Source organism: Panthera uncia, chromosome F2 (assembly GCF_023721935.1).
Source record: "Panthera uncia isolate 11264 chromosome F2, Puncia_PCG_1.0, whole genome shotgun sequence".
Lineage (NCBI taxonomy): Eukaryota > Metazoa > Chordata > Mammalia > Carnivora > Felidae > Panthera > Panthera uncia.
Window position 1 is genome coordinate 28,457,056 of NC_064812.1, and position 12,754 is coordinate 28,469,809.

The following is a 12,754-nucleotide window of genomic DNA, read 5'->3' on the forward strand; positions in this document are numbered from 1 at the left end:
GGAAAAAAAGTACCATGGTCAAATGAGTTAGGGAAATACTAGATTAAACACAGTCAAATTCATCTCTTTACTACCCTGGATTGAGAACTTTTAAAGGGCCACTTGATATACAACATTTCCCAGTCCTTGTTGACAATGGATGGAGTGCATTTTTTTTCTCCGTGCATTTCACAGGACTGACGTACTGGCAACACACTCTGAGAAATAATGCCTATACCATGAATCAGCACGTACTCTTTTGCAGTTTTGTTTCTCTTGATTTGAGCCATTATAGAATCTTAGTGAATGAGAAATCATTTTGGTCAATGCTATGCAAAATTACAAATCACCTGTTGATTTAGCTTCATATATTAAGGGGTCCTACTACATGTGTATTAGTCCTGTTAGTGGTAATAGCAATACTAAGTGGACATTACAATAAACCAAACCCCATAGTTCTTACTTTCAAATTTAAACTCTAAGTAGTGGTAGAAGTATAGGATAATCTGCAACATGTTCAATAGGGAAAACCGTCAGCAACACTAAGCAAAGCCAATAAGTACCTCAAGTATTTCTTTAAGGGCATAAGGGGTAAATTACTGCAAAAATATAAACTAGAGGCCAAGTAAAAGACTAGAAAATAAGAGTGAAAAAGAGAACTTTAAAAATATACTAGGGAGAAGGAAAGACAACGATGAATAATAAAGTACTACCAGAAATATTTTAATTAAATGACACTGGAAAAAAAAAAAAGAAAGAAAGAATTTCTATCAAATATTGGTTTGGTCATATATTAACTCTAACTTCTTTTGTCAAAAATATGCACTCAGTGACCAAATTCAAAAGTGTAATTGATTTATTACTGTTGTATGTACGTGCATTGACTAATCATAATAAGAACATTTAAGCCAGCTGTGAGTTAAATGTGATAGATGATGCCTAGGAAATGTCATGTTAGGTTTAATCCAGAGACAATCCTATCCATTTCATCCTTCATTGTCCTATCAAAGTCAGTCCTATCTCTGCCCTATTCCCTTGTTTTTATTCATATATTTTTTATAAACTTGATTCCCAAATAAGATATGAGTGAAGGGGATAGAGAAGAGACTCTGTATTTCTAGTGCCTGGTACAATTCACTTGATATTTGCAGAATCCTCGGCAGTGGTATTAAGCATTGTGTTAAAGAAGAGGGTAGCTCTTTTCTTGATTTCCATCTCAAAAATCAAGAGCATATCTGAAGATCCAAGTTTCCCTTAATAACCCAGGATAAATATCACCTGTGACTTTTTCTATATTGTAAAATATTTGAATTGACCTCAGATCAACAAGTACGTGTTTATAATCTATTTACTGTGTTTGGGCCAGATGCTTTGGGAATGTAAAAAGAAAAGAAAATGCTTCCTTTGCATTGAGGGTTGAGAAGAAAAGACAAAGAGATATTAAGAAACCAATGGAGAGTGAGTGCTAAGTTCTGTGGAACAAATAGTTCCATTCAGAAAAGGGGAACTGAAAGTAGGCTGGAATAACCAAGGAACTGGCAAAATAAAGCCAACCTTGAATGCTATTAAAACCAGAAGCATGGTTTACATTATGTTCTGGTAGACCTCAGAGAGCCCAGGAAGATTTTTGAGGAGAGAGCCCACAAGATGAGTCCTATGGCAAGATGAGACTCCTACAGCCAGTATGAAAAGAGATTAGAGCAGGGAGAGGCAGGGAGAGGAAGACCACGTCAGAGATTGTTGGCTTTAGCCTAAGTTGAAAGAATGCATGTCTCTAGGGTGGTGACCACGGGACTAGGCCAGAAGCAGCTTTTGAGAGAAGAACTGATAGGACTTGGTGACAGAGTGGAAACAGACAATAAAAATATGTGGCTGAGATGGCAATAAATGACCCCAAGTTTTTGAGCACAGATAAAAAATAATAATAGCCAGTGTTCTTGAGTATTTGCTCTGTGCCAGGGTTTTATGAGCTTACCATGGGTTTTCCTAAATTTCACGAGGCATTTATTGGTGTAAGTACTAATATTTCTTCTTTTTTATAGGTGAGGAAACAAATTCATAGAGAAAATATAACTTGAGCAGAAATTTTAACCCAGGCAGCCTAGATTCAAATCCCATTCTCTTCACGTCTGTGCTAATCTCTGTCTCATGTCCTAAAGAAATGAGGGAGACATAGATAAGTTTGGGATGAGGAGCTAATTTGAAGAGAGTAAGAAATGACTTACATTTGAAATAAAGTTTGGGTGTGGAATAACAGTATTTGCAAGTAGACGTGTCCAGGTGAGATTTGGAGATGAAAGCTCTCAGCTTGTACAAGGTGGAAGTCTTAAATTTGAGAGCACACATTACAGAGATTTTGAAAGTTCGCTGGAGAAAAGAATGCATCAAAGACATCAAAGACTGCACTTTTGCATAGATATTATTTCTCACGGGTAATGAATTTGATAAGGTTGTATATTGGTCTTTAATTCTATATGACCCTAGACGAGCTCTACAAACTTCTTTGATCCCATACCTCTAAGACACAATTTTTGAGCATACACCCTTATGTATGTAACTTATTCTCTGTTGTTTTCATGTGATAATGTAGCTAATGATGAGTTCATACCGGGAGATAAGGCAGGCACTATCAGCAGGAACTTCAACCTGCAGTTCTTTTGCAGAATACTTTTTAAAGCCATTTCTCCATTTCATTGAGTTAAAACTCTTCTGTATTATCCAGGCACATGTAAACTACATCCGGTTACTATTACAAATTATAGATCGCTCCTCCTCACTGCATTTACATAGGTGGTGCCAAACATCTGATTTAGGAACTAAATTTTGGCACTGGTTTCATTCCACCTATTAAATATCATAATGTTTTATTTACCACTTGCCACTCTAGCTTTGCCACACCCCCCATCATTTCTTTAGCTGTCCTCCACCTGGCCGGGGAACTTCTCTGTACCTTGGAGACCAATGACTTTGTCTTAACTTCTCAAGGGTCAGAAGGTGCTTATTCAATAGTCCTGTTCCAGCACCTGCTGAGTAGATGGGTGTGAGATCACTGTATCTGTACACTGTATAGTGTACATACTTCTGTCCAAAATATTCTCCATCTTTTCCTTCCCAGATTAGAGGCCTTGGAGATTTAGTTTCCTTATGCAACATCCTCACTTTTTTTTTTTTTTTTTACCATCTTAGTTTCCCTTTCTCCTTTAAATAATTTCAGCTTAAACTTTCTCCTGTTTTATCTTATGGTTCTTGGGATAGGATATTGAGAATTTCATAATTATTTTCAGAGTAAGCCACTACAGAGTTGTATGTGGAAAGATCTATGTTCTCTGTACGTTTCCAGAATTTCATTTGAGAATACCCATAAATTCATGTTTTTTTAGTTCCATTCACTGTGAAACGAGTACCTGCCTTTTATTTGTCAAAAGTTAAAGTAGTGACACAGTCAGAACTTCTCGATCATTTGCTCAGTGTGAAATAATTTGGAGATGAGAGTCAAATGGTAATGTCAGAAACATTTACTAATCCTTGTCAAATGAGCAGAAAATAACATCAGTTAATGTGTCTTATTTTATTTTTACTCAGGGTATTGCTTTTATCTTATTTCTAACTTCTGTTTTTTCTTGTTGATCATGTTATTGTTTTCTTAAGACTTGATCATGTTATTGTTTTCTTAAAACTTGAATTAAAGGTTTTCCTATGCTTGGGCACTAATGATCTCACCAATAGGCTGGCCACACTACACTTGGAAATATATTCTCATTTGAGACATAGAAAATAAACCTTAGCATTGAAAAATCAGACAATAGTTGGGAATCCTGATTGGATTATTTGAGATCCCGACATAGTTAAGTACACGTCCACAAAGTTTCTAATGTACTCATCTTTCCAATACTTATAAATAATCAAATGACATTAAAATCATTTGTAATTTCTACCATAGTTCTGATGGAAGCAATTTATTATAATTGTGAATAACTGTGGACCAGCTTTATTCCTAGCCTCACAAGAAAAAGGGCTTTGACTTTCTGATTTACAAACAAGCAAAAAAAATATGGTTCTGGTTTTATTTTAAACTTTAAATCAAGGGCGCCTGGGTGGCTCAGTCGGTTAAGCGGCCGACTTCAGCTCAGGTCACGATCTCGCGGTCCGTGAGTTCGAGCCCCGCGTCGGGCTCTGGGCTGATGGCTCAGAGCCTGGAGCCTGCTTCCGATTCTGTGTCTCCCTCTCTCTCTGCCCCTCCCCCGTTCATGCTCTGTCTCTCTCTGTCTCAAAAATAAATTTAAAAAAAAAACGTTAAAAAAATAAACTTTAAATCAATGTGGAAAGATATCTATCTATTTCTTATTAAAATAAATGAAGCCAAATGGATATTGCCACACGATGGCTCAGAATTAGGTATATTTTAGACTCATTTCATCAGAGCTATTTGGCTAATTGACTAACTGGCTGCTTGCTTCATAAACATTACAACTGACATAAGAGCAAAACCAATTTTTTTTGTTCTTTTCCATGCAGCATTTGTATTTTCACAAGACCAGTATACTTAGGAGTTTAGCAATGTAATTTTTTAAAACTGATTTGTGCAACCATTTTACAAAAACACCCACCTCAGTCTCTAAAACTGATTAATAATAGTAAATATGTATTTTTCCCTTCTCATACTGTTGTTAGATTGCACCTATTTACAAGGAACTGCAAAAGGGCTATAAGGTTTGGAAGAGAGGGGGAAGTCTAAGTGAAAGCAGAAGGGAACAACAAATAGCACTTATTGTTTAAAGTTTCAGTTTAAATATGGCGAGCAGAGGTGAAGAGCCCCTATGAATCTAGCAGTGGAGCTTTGGTTGGTAAAATTTATTGTTCTCTGTGTACAAAAGAAGAAATTCAAATTGAGCCACTCTGAAATACATTCTAACATTCTGCATTCCTCATTGAAAAAAGGACAGCATAAATAAACACCTAGGCAGGGAAATGCAACAAAGGGTTATCAGCTTTGAAAAGTCCCTACCCTGTTACAATGGAGAACTTCAATTTGACAATCCTGAATAGAAGTCTTACAGGTGCCGAAGCAAACAAGAGGTACCAGATTGTCACGTCACATTAGCCAAACTGGAAATTCCCTTGGCTAATTTTCTCTCATTGCCCAACTACAAGTCCATCATGGAGCAGACTTGGGGCAAGACTACCCTGCTGAAAGTAAACATAAGTCTCACCCACATCATTGGAAAAGCCGTCAGACATGATCTCATGATCACTGTTCAGCAAACCCAGTACTTTTCCATCCTTACTATTGGGTCCAAAAACACAAGTGCTAGTGCCTATAAAATGAAGTATAAGTTCTGTGTGGGTAAGACTCCTTTGCCAAATGTTAAATTATTGAGCTTAAAAGAGGCCAAGCAGACGAATACAGAGATTTGAGGAATAATTCTTAACACAGACTCAGTACTTGGAGTAGATGTGAAAACAAGCATATTAGTTTAGTGGGTGACACTATTAGCTCTAATCTCTAAATGAAGAGAGAAGTTTCCAACCTGCTCAAGCAGGAAATGCCTTTCCTGGTTTCAATACATTGTCTTCACCACTTAGAGAGCTAGCAGCTGTGAACACGTTGAAAACACTGGCTTTGTTGACATTTTTGCCACACTTCTCTTTATAATTTTTATCAAACAACCACTGTTTGTTGAATTAAAAACTTTAGCAGAATTTGTGGAAGATGGTCTAACAACACTAAAGAATACCGACGGGATGCACTAGTTATAGCATAGAAAACAGGGCAGGCAAAGCCTTTATTTCTTGTGTTACTGCCTCAGTTTAAAAGCCTGGTCACTGAGAAGATCCGAAGTCCAGTCCTACAAATGAGAAACCAGAGCTTCCTGAAGATGTTGACTAGTCTAAACTTTGTCCTATACTTTCTTCTCCTCATTGAGGTATTAAACCTACTCTCCAGATAGTGTTGCCTCTCTGAGGGACAGTGTGATCTGCTCTCTGTCACTTGTTTCTTGACAAGTGCTACCTCACTCTCAAGAGGATCTATAAAGGGACCTTGTGCGGTGCACTCGGAGATGTACTAATGAATACAGAAAGAAACCCAAAAGTAGCATCTTTCAGTAGGATCAGATTAAATGAGGGATCATATTGTGATTAAAATTTTTAGGGAAAGAGACCTCGTTTATACTCATATACTGATAAGTATAAATGCTTTTATACTGATGCTATTCAAATCACATTTTGGGGGCTCCATAAAGAAGATGCATCTTAGTGTTTAAAATTATTGGATATAAATTACGACCCACAAATGAGCAAGCCTTAAATATGCAAAGAACTCGAAGTGTCTATTAATCCCTTTGAAAGGCTACTACAATTAAATCATGTGGATGCTTCCCGGTTGGCTAGAGAATGGGATTGCTCAAAGGTTTCAGGTTGAAAAGCCTCCCACAGCTCTCTAGGCCAGAAATTTGGCAGTGGTGCTGAAAAACTACAAAGACAAATTTCCAAATATTTATCATACGATTTGTATTCTGCAGTCATTTCCAGTTTCAATGGCAACAGTGGAAAGGAAAGGATGAAGTCAGGTTACAGGAATAAAATACTTCAGCAGGGCCTGAATATCTAATGCAGATTTCTGCAGAAGGCCCAGTGTCAGGACTATGTAACACAGACCTGCTGTCAACCTTTTCTTTCTTTTCAGGCTCACCAAAACAAACAAATTACCTTTAGGCAAAAGACCCTCAGAAAACCTCAGGTGTGAAGAAGAACCGTATTCTTCTAATACAAAAAAGGAAGCAGAATTTTCTACTCAAATTCTCTCTGTAAATCGCCATTATCTCTAACTCTATTTGTAAATTATGGAGACGGGACTGGTTTGCAGTAAAGTGTATTAATAGAAGTATTCTGGCAAAATAGAATGAAAAAGTGAGTACGCTTCTTATCATTAAGGGGTTGTTGTGTGTCCATTTAGGTGTGTTTTGTTTTTGTTTTTAGAGAAAGTGTGCAAGCAGGAGAGAGGGGCAGAGAGAGAGAGAGAATCTTAGGTAGGCTTCACACTAGGCCTCAGTGTGGAGACTGATGTGGAGCTTAATTCCACGACCCTGGGATCATGACCTGAAGCAAAATCAAGAGTTGGATGTTCAACCGATGAGCCACCCAGGTGCCCCAAGTTTTTAATGTGTGTAGAAATAGCAGTGCTCTATGGAAAAGGGATTCATGGGACTCAACCAAGGGGAAGAAAGATTTGCTGTATTTTCACTTGACCACATTTCTTAATTTCGGAGAAAAAAATACACATCTGTCCAGCATTAATAAATAGTATCATTTTGTCATGTTTATGCTTTGCATTTTTATTTTTGATTTATCTTCAAATGTTGTTTAAAGGTGGAAATTGAAGTTATTAATATTAAGGTCATGTCATTATCCCATAAATGTAAAATGATCATGTTTTATGTTATTATTTAAAAATTGCCCAAAAGGATGCAGCATGGTTGGATGGGGTTCATTGTTCTGCCTTTATTTTCCATGGCCAGGCAACAGTCCCAGCATTGTTGAGGGCACAGAGTAAAATTTAAAAATTATATCTATTTCGACTGCCAAGCCAAACTACTTAAATGTCCACTAATATTTACCAGGGTTCTTGGCACATACCAAGGAAAGGCTCAGTTAATATTTGTTGAATAAATAAAATCAGTTATTTATAAAAAGTCTGGAATTCACAGGATAGGATTTATAACAATGAAAGCGTTATAAAAGTAAGGCAGTTCTTAGGTGAATATTACAGAAACTGCCTAATTTTTATTTGCTTCAGCTCCAGTGTGATTTTTAAAAAATACCATTTCGGATATCTGTTATTGCATAATTAAAAGCCAAAAATGAAAAACAGAAGATTCTTAAGTCTATATTTATTCTCCATCTGCAGCACTTCATGGTCCTTTCCCATAGACGTGTTTCTGAATTTAGAACTCTGGGGAGAGAACTACTGGCCTTAAGGTAGACAGAAAAAAAAATCGTAATTTATATGCAGAAATTATAGATGTTTACTATGAGAAATGCAAGCACATTGGTTTTAACAAACTCACGCTTCTATACTTAGCATCTCAAGCATTAGGAAACCGTCTGCTCTCAAGTGTATATAAGAAGGGTTTATAGTGTGGGATGTTCTAGTATTCTCTTGTCCCAGTACCTATTTATTATAAATTTTCCAAGTTTCAACATAGATCTACTTAAGGCATTTATACAGTTGAAAAAGTTGCATTTTCCTGAGTTTATTATTTTAAAAAAATACAGCAATGCAACCATATGAGTATTTAAAAATATAAATGCCATTGTCTTTTTAAAAAATAAATCCTCATCTAAAATTGTTTTCTATTTTAATACTTAAAGTCAAATAAGTGGTAGGGAGGAAAGGAGGGAAAACTATAACAAGGAGTCAGGGGAATACTTTTTCAAAGAGCATGCTATGAATTCTCACTTGAGAGAAGTGAGTTTATTAGAATAATGAAGCTAAGATTAATATTTTATAATAAATAGGATGAAACATATGTATTATCTCTGGCGGAAGCTTTTCAAGTTATACTAATTTGGAAGTCATTATTTCACTTGATCACTAAAAAATTCTTTTGAATTGCCCTTCAACTCATGTTACTAGCCCAAAAGCTAACACAACTCCCATGTTCATCTTGTCTTTAATATGGATTTATCTTTCCATAATACTATCCACCCGTATGGTTACAGCAGAAAGCATTTTCAAAGCCAGAAATCATTCTCTTCTATTTCACACTCAAGACTGGAGTAAATTCATGACTCTAACAAGTCATATTTTTCAATGAATCTCTCTGAAGGGCAATAGTAACCAGATGGTGGTGGTGGGAGATGGAAGTTAGAGATTGGAAAGTGTTGTAGGTGGAAGAAACAACATTTGTGAAAGTCAAAGGTAGAATACAAGGATTAGATCATGAGAGACCTTGCAAGCCATATGTTAGTGTATGAATGTTATATTCAAGGCAATGGTGAGCATTGAAAGGCCTCCACTGGGGCCAGGAGATGCAGGGTGGGGTAGAGAGTGATTAGATCTGCACTTTTAAGAGATCACTGTGGCTACTGTTTAAAAATGTACTGAAGGAGACAAGTCTGTAGGCCAGGTTAGAAATCCAGACAGGAAAAGATGTAAAGAAATGAACATGTTTTAAAGATAATTAACAGGTTGAAAAGCTATGACTTCAGTTCCAATTAGTTGTAAAGGAGAAGGAGAGAGAAGAGCTCAGAGTACCACCCAGCTTCCTGGGTCTGCAGGATAGTAGCATTTATTAATATAGAGAACACAGAAGGAAGATTAGCTTTTAGAGGAAATATGATAGATTCAGTTTGGAATATAGTGAGTTTGTGGACTCTATAGCATACAAAACTCAAGATACCCAGATGGCTTATGGGATAGTCATGCAATAGAGATGTGAATTTATAGAATTTATGGAATATCTGCCTATAAGTAATAATTGAAGCAATTAAAAGGAAAGATATTACTTAGGGAGGGAAGATAGGATGAAAATATGAGAGGGTCAGAGCTAGTAACTGAGGAACATCAACATTTAAGGAATGGCCAGAAAGGATACAGAAAAGTGGGGAAAAAACAAGAGGGCTGAGTTACAGAAGGAAAGCAGTTTTCAAAAGTGTGGGAGTGTTTATCCTAAAGCCTGTTGAGAGGTCAAGATTAAGATAAAAACTAGCCATTAGATTAAACCAAATGGAGGTAATTTTTTACTTTGGGCATGAGCTCTTGACAGAGTGGTGGTACATCCATGAGTAGAGTGAAAGGGCAAGGAGAATGTGAGACATGAGAACATAGACTCTTTCAGGGGTTTGATGATGAATGGGGAGAAGCTACTGGGTAGTACTAGAGAGATATAAGAGTTTAAGAGAGTCATTTATTTAGTTGGGAAAGGACTCATCATGTTTAAATGATGATGTGAACTCTCTGATAGAAAAAGTAAGTTAAAGTTATCAAAAATAATAATAGCTAATAATCACAGTGAACAGCCATTGAGTGCTTGATGTACCCTAGACACTCTTCCAAGTTCTACACATGTATTAACTCTTCTGATGTTCATAGTAACCCTATGAGGTAGGTACCATGGTTGCCCCATTTTATAGATAAAGAAATAGAAACCTGGAGTCTTAGAAGGACTAACTGATGGGATAACTTTAAGATGTGGAAAAAGTGGGACTCAAAGCCCAAGTAAAAGAATTACCCTTGTACAGAAGAGGGATAACTTCCATTCTGAAGGACCAGAAATGGAGAGGTTGGGGTGGAAGCAAGTGAATTTGTAGGTTTGGAGGCAAGAGATTGAGACAGCTCTCTTAATAGCTTTTATTTTGTTAGGAGATAAGGGCATCTGAATAGCATGAAGGTGGAGTTGGTAGGCCAGTAGATTTAAAGTGTGGGGGTTTCAGATAGACCCTGTGGAAAATAGGAGAGCATGCTGATGAAGGGCCTTAAAATGATTGCCAGGCAGCACTGAAGTCCCCCTGCAGCTGGAGAGCAAGTCTGGCTGTGTCATCCATCTGCAGGCATGTGGGGCTTACCGCCTACCCTGTGCTCAGCTTCAGGTCAGAGGAGAGGTAGTGCTGTTAAGAGTGTCAAAGGAGTGCCTGGGTGGCTCAGTCGGTTAAACATCCGACTTTGGCTCAGGTCATGATCTCATGGTTCTGTTGAGTTCAAGCCGCGTGTCTGGCTCTGTGCTGACAGCCTGGAGCCTGGAGCCTGTTTCCGATTCTGTGTTTCCCTCTCTCTCTGCCCCACCCCCACTCACACTCTGTCTCTGTCTCTCAAAAATAAACGTTGAAAAAAAATTTTAAAGAGTATTCAAGAAAGATCCAGAAGTCTTGGCCTTGAGTCCACCATGAAGTTAGAAGATCTTGGAGGCAAACCAAGCAGGTAGGGGGTATGGAAGAGGTGAGGGATGTAGATCCATTTGATAGGCACTTGCTTGCACCCTCTTCAGATGTAGAGTTTAATTAGGAATGGATTGTGTCCAAAGGTTTAAAAAAAAAAAAAAAAAAGGAATGGATTGTGTCCAAAATTCTGAGATCTATTTTTGATCTTTGAAACAGTAAATGGAAACTCTGTACTTCCTGCTTAATTTTTCTGTAAACCTAAAACTGCTAAAAGATGGAGTCTAATAATTTAAGAAATAGATCTGGAAATATAAAGGGTAGGGAATATCTGAATATGACTTACAAATATGACTTCCCTTGCTTGTCTACAGTGGCTCAGCAGATAAAGAGAAGAAAAGCATTTGGAACTATTTGTATGTCAGACCACAAAGTACATACTTATTATCACGCCCACGTATTCAGTTACGTGTAGCCTTAAACTTTAGACATTTTCTGTAAGTGATGGAAGTTTGAATAAGGCCACTGTTAAGGTTTGTTATGAAGACTTGGTTGCAAACCAAAAGGAAAGACTTTACCTGTCAGGAAACAATTCACTAATGAACCAATAGGTGGCAGTATAACACGGTGTTCTTGAAATTTTAAATAATATTGCTAATTAAAATATTGGTTGAAGCACCAGATATGTGCTTGATGCTGTATTAGGTAATCAAAACTCTGAAACAAACCCTTTTCTTCCAGAAGATTACAGTCAAACAGTAAAGATTCAAGGGGAAACCTAAAGCTTCTCTCTGTATCAGTCCATCATAGGCCAGTATGTAGAGTAGCAGGTCTCTCCAAGTAAAAAGAAGAGTGGGGGCAGGGGGGTGGGGGTAGGAATGAGGGAGTGAAGGGCTAGGAAGGGGAAGGAAGGGGAAAAGAGAAAACAGAAGAGGACAGGAGAGAGAGAAAGGAACTCTACATGGGCCAAAGTTATAATAGGACCTATCCGTCCTTTGAAATTCGTTTTAAAACACCCCTGGAAGCCTCAGACCCCAGACTAATGGGGATACTGGCAAGCCCTCAGGATATTGATCTATCAAGATGCTAACACAGTGAGTAGTGTAGCAGCTTATGGCCATGCCCATATCTTCTCTACTGGGCTGTGAGATACTTGAGGACAGGAAGCTGTTCATCTTTGAATACTCTGGAAACAGTATCTGAGCCAGTGTGTGGCTCAGAATAGGAATGAAATAAACACGGATGGATGGATGGATGGATGGATGGATGGATTGTTGGATGATAGGTATCAGGTCATTTATCATGCCTTCCACCTTTTCAATCTTATTTTGGGAAGAAAAGTCCTGTCAACATCTTTTCTCATGAAAAATTAAGTTTCTTTCTATCTCATAAGTCACCTGAGGAGAAACTTTAGTGTATGTGCTCCTGAAGCAAGCACTTGGGGAAAACCTTAGTGCTTCCCTTTAATAAAAGTTAAAATAAAAATCTTCAGGATAAGGAGAATATGAAAAAGCAAGCAGGAGATAGAAATGGTGGTTGATCCTGAGGGAGAGAGGGTATCTATTAAGCTGTACCATGTGCCCAACATAAATGATAGGCTTTGCAGTTATTCTTATCTAATCCTTACAATAGCACTATGAAGTAATTACTGTTATTAAGTCCATTTTATAGGTGAGAAAATGAGGATCAGAGAAGTTCATTTCCCCAAAGACATTAACTTGTACAAAATGTTCTTTCTTCTTTCTGTCCTTCCCTCCCTCCATCCCTTCCTCCCTTCCTCCCTTCCTCCCTTCCTTCCTTCCTACCTTCCTTCCTTCCTTCCTTCCTTCCTTCCTTCCTTCCCTTCCCTTTCCTTCCTTCCTTCCTTCCTTCCTTCCTTCCTTCCTTCCTTCCTTCCTTC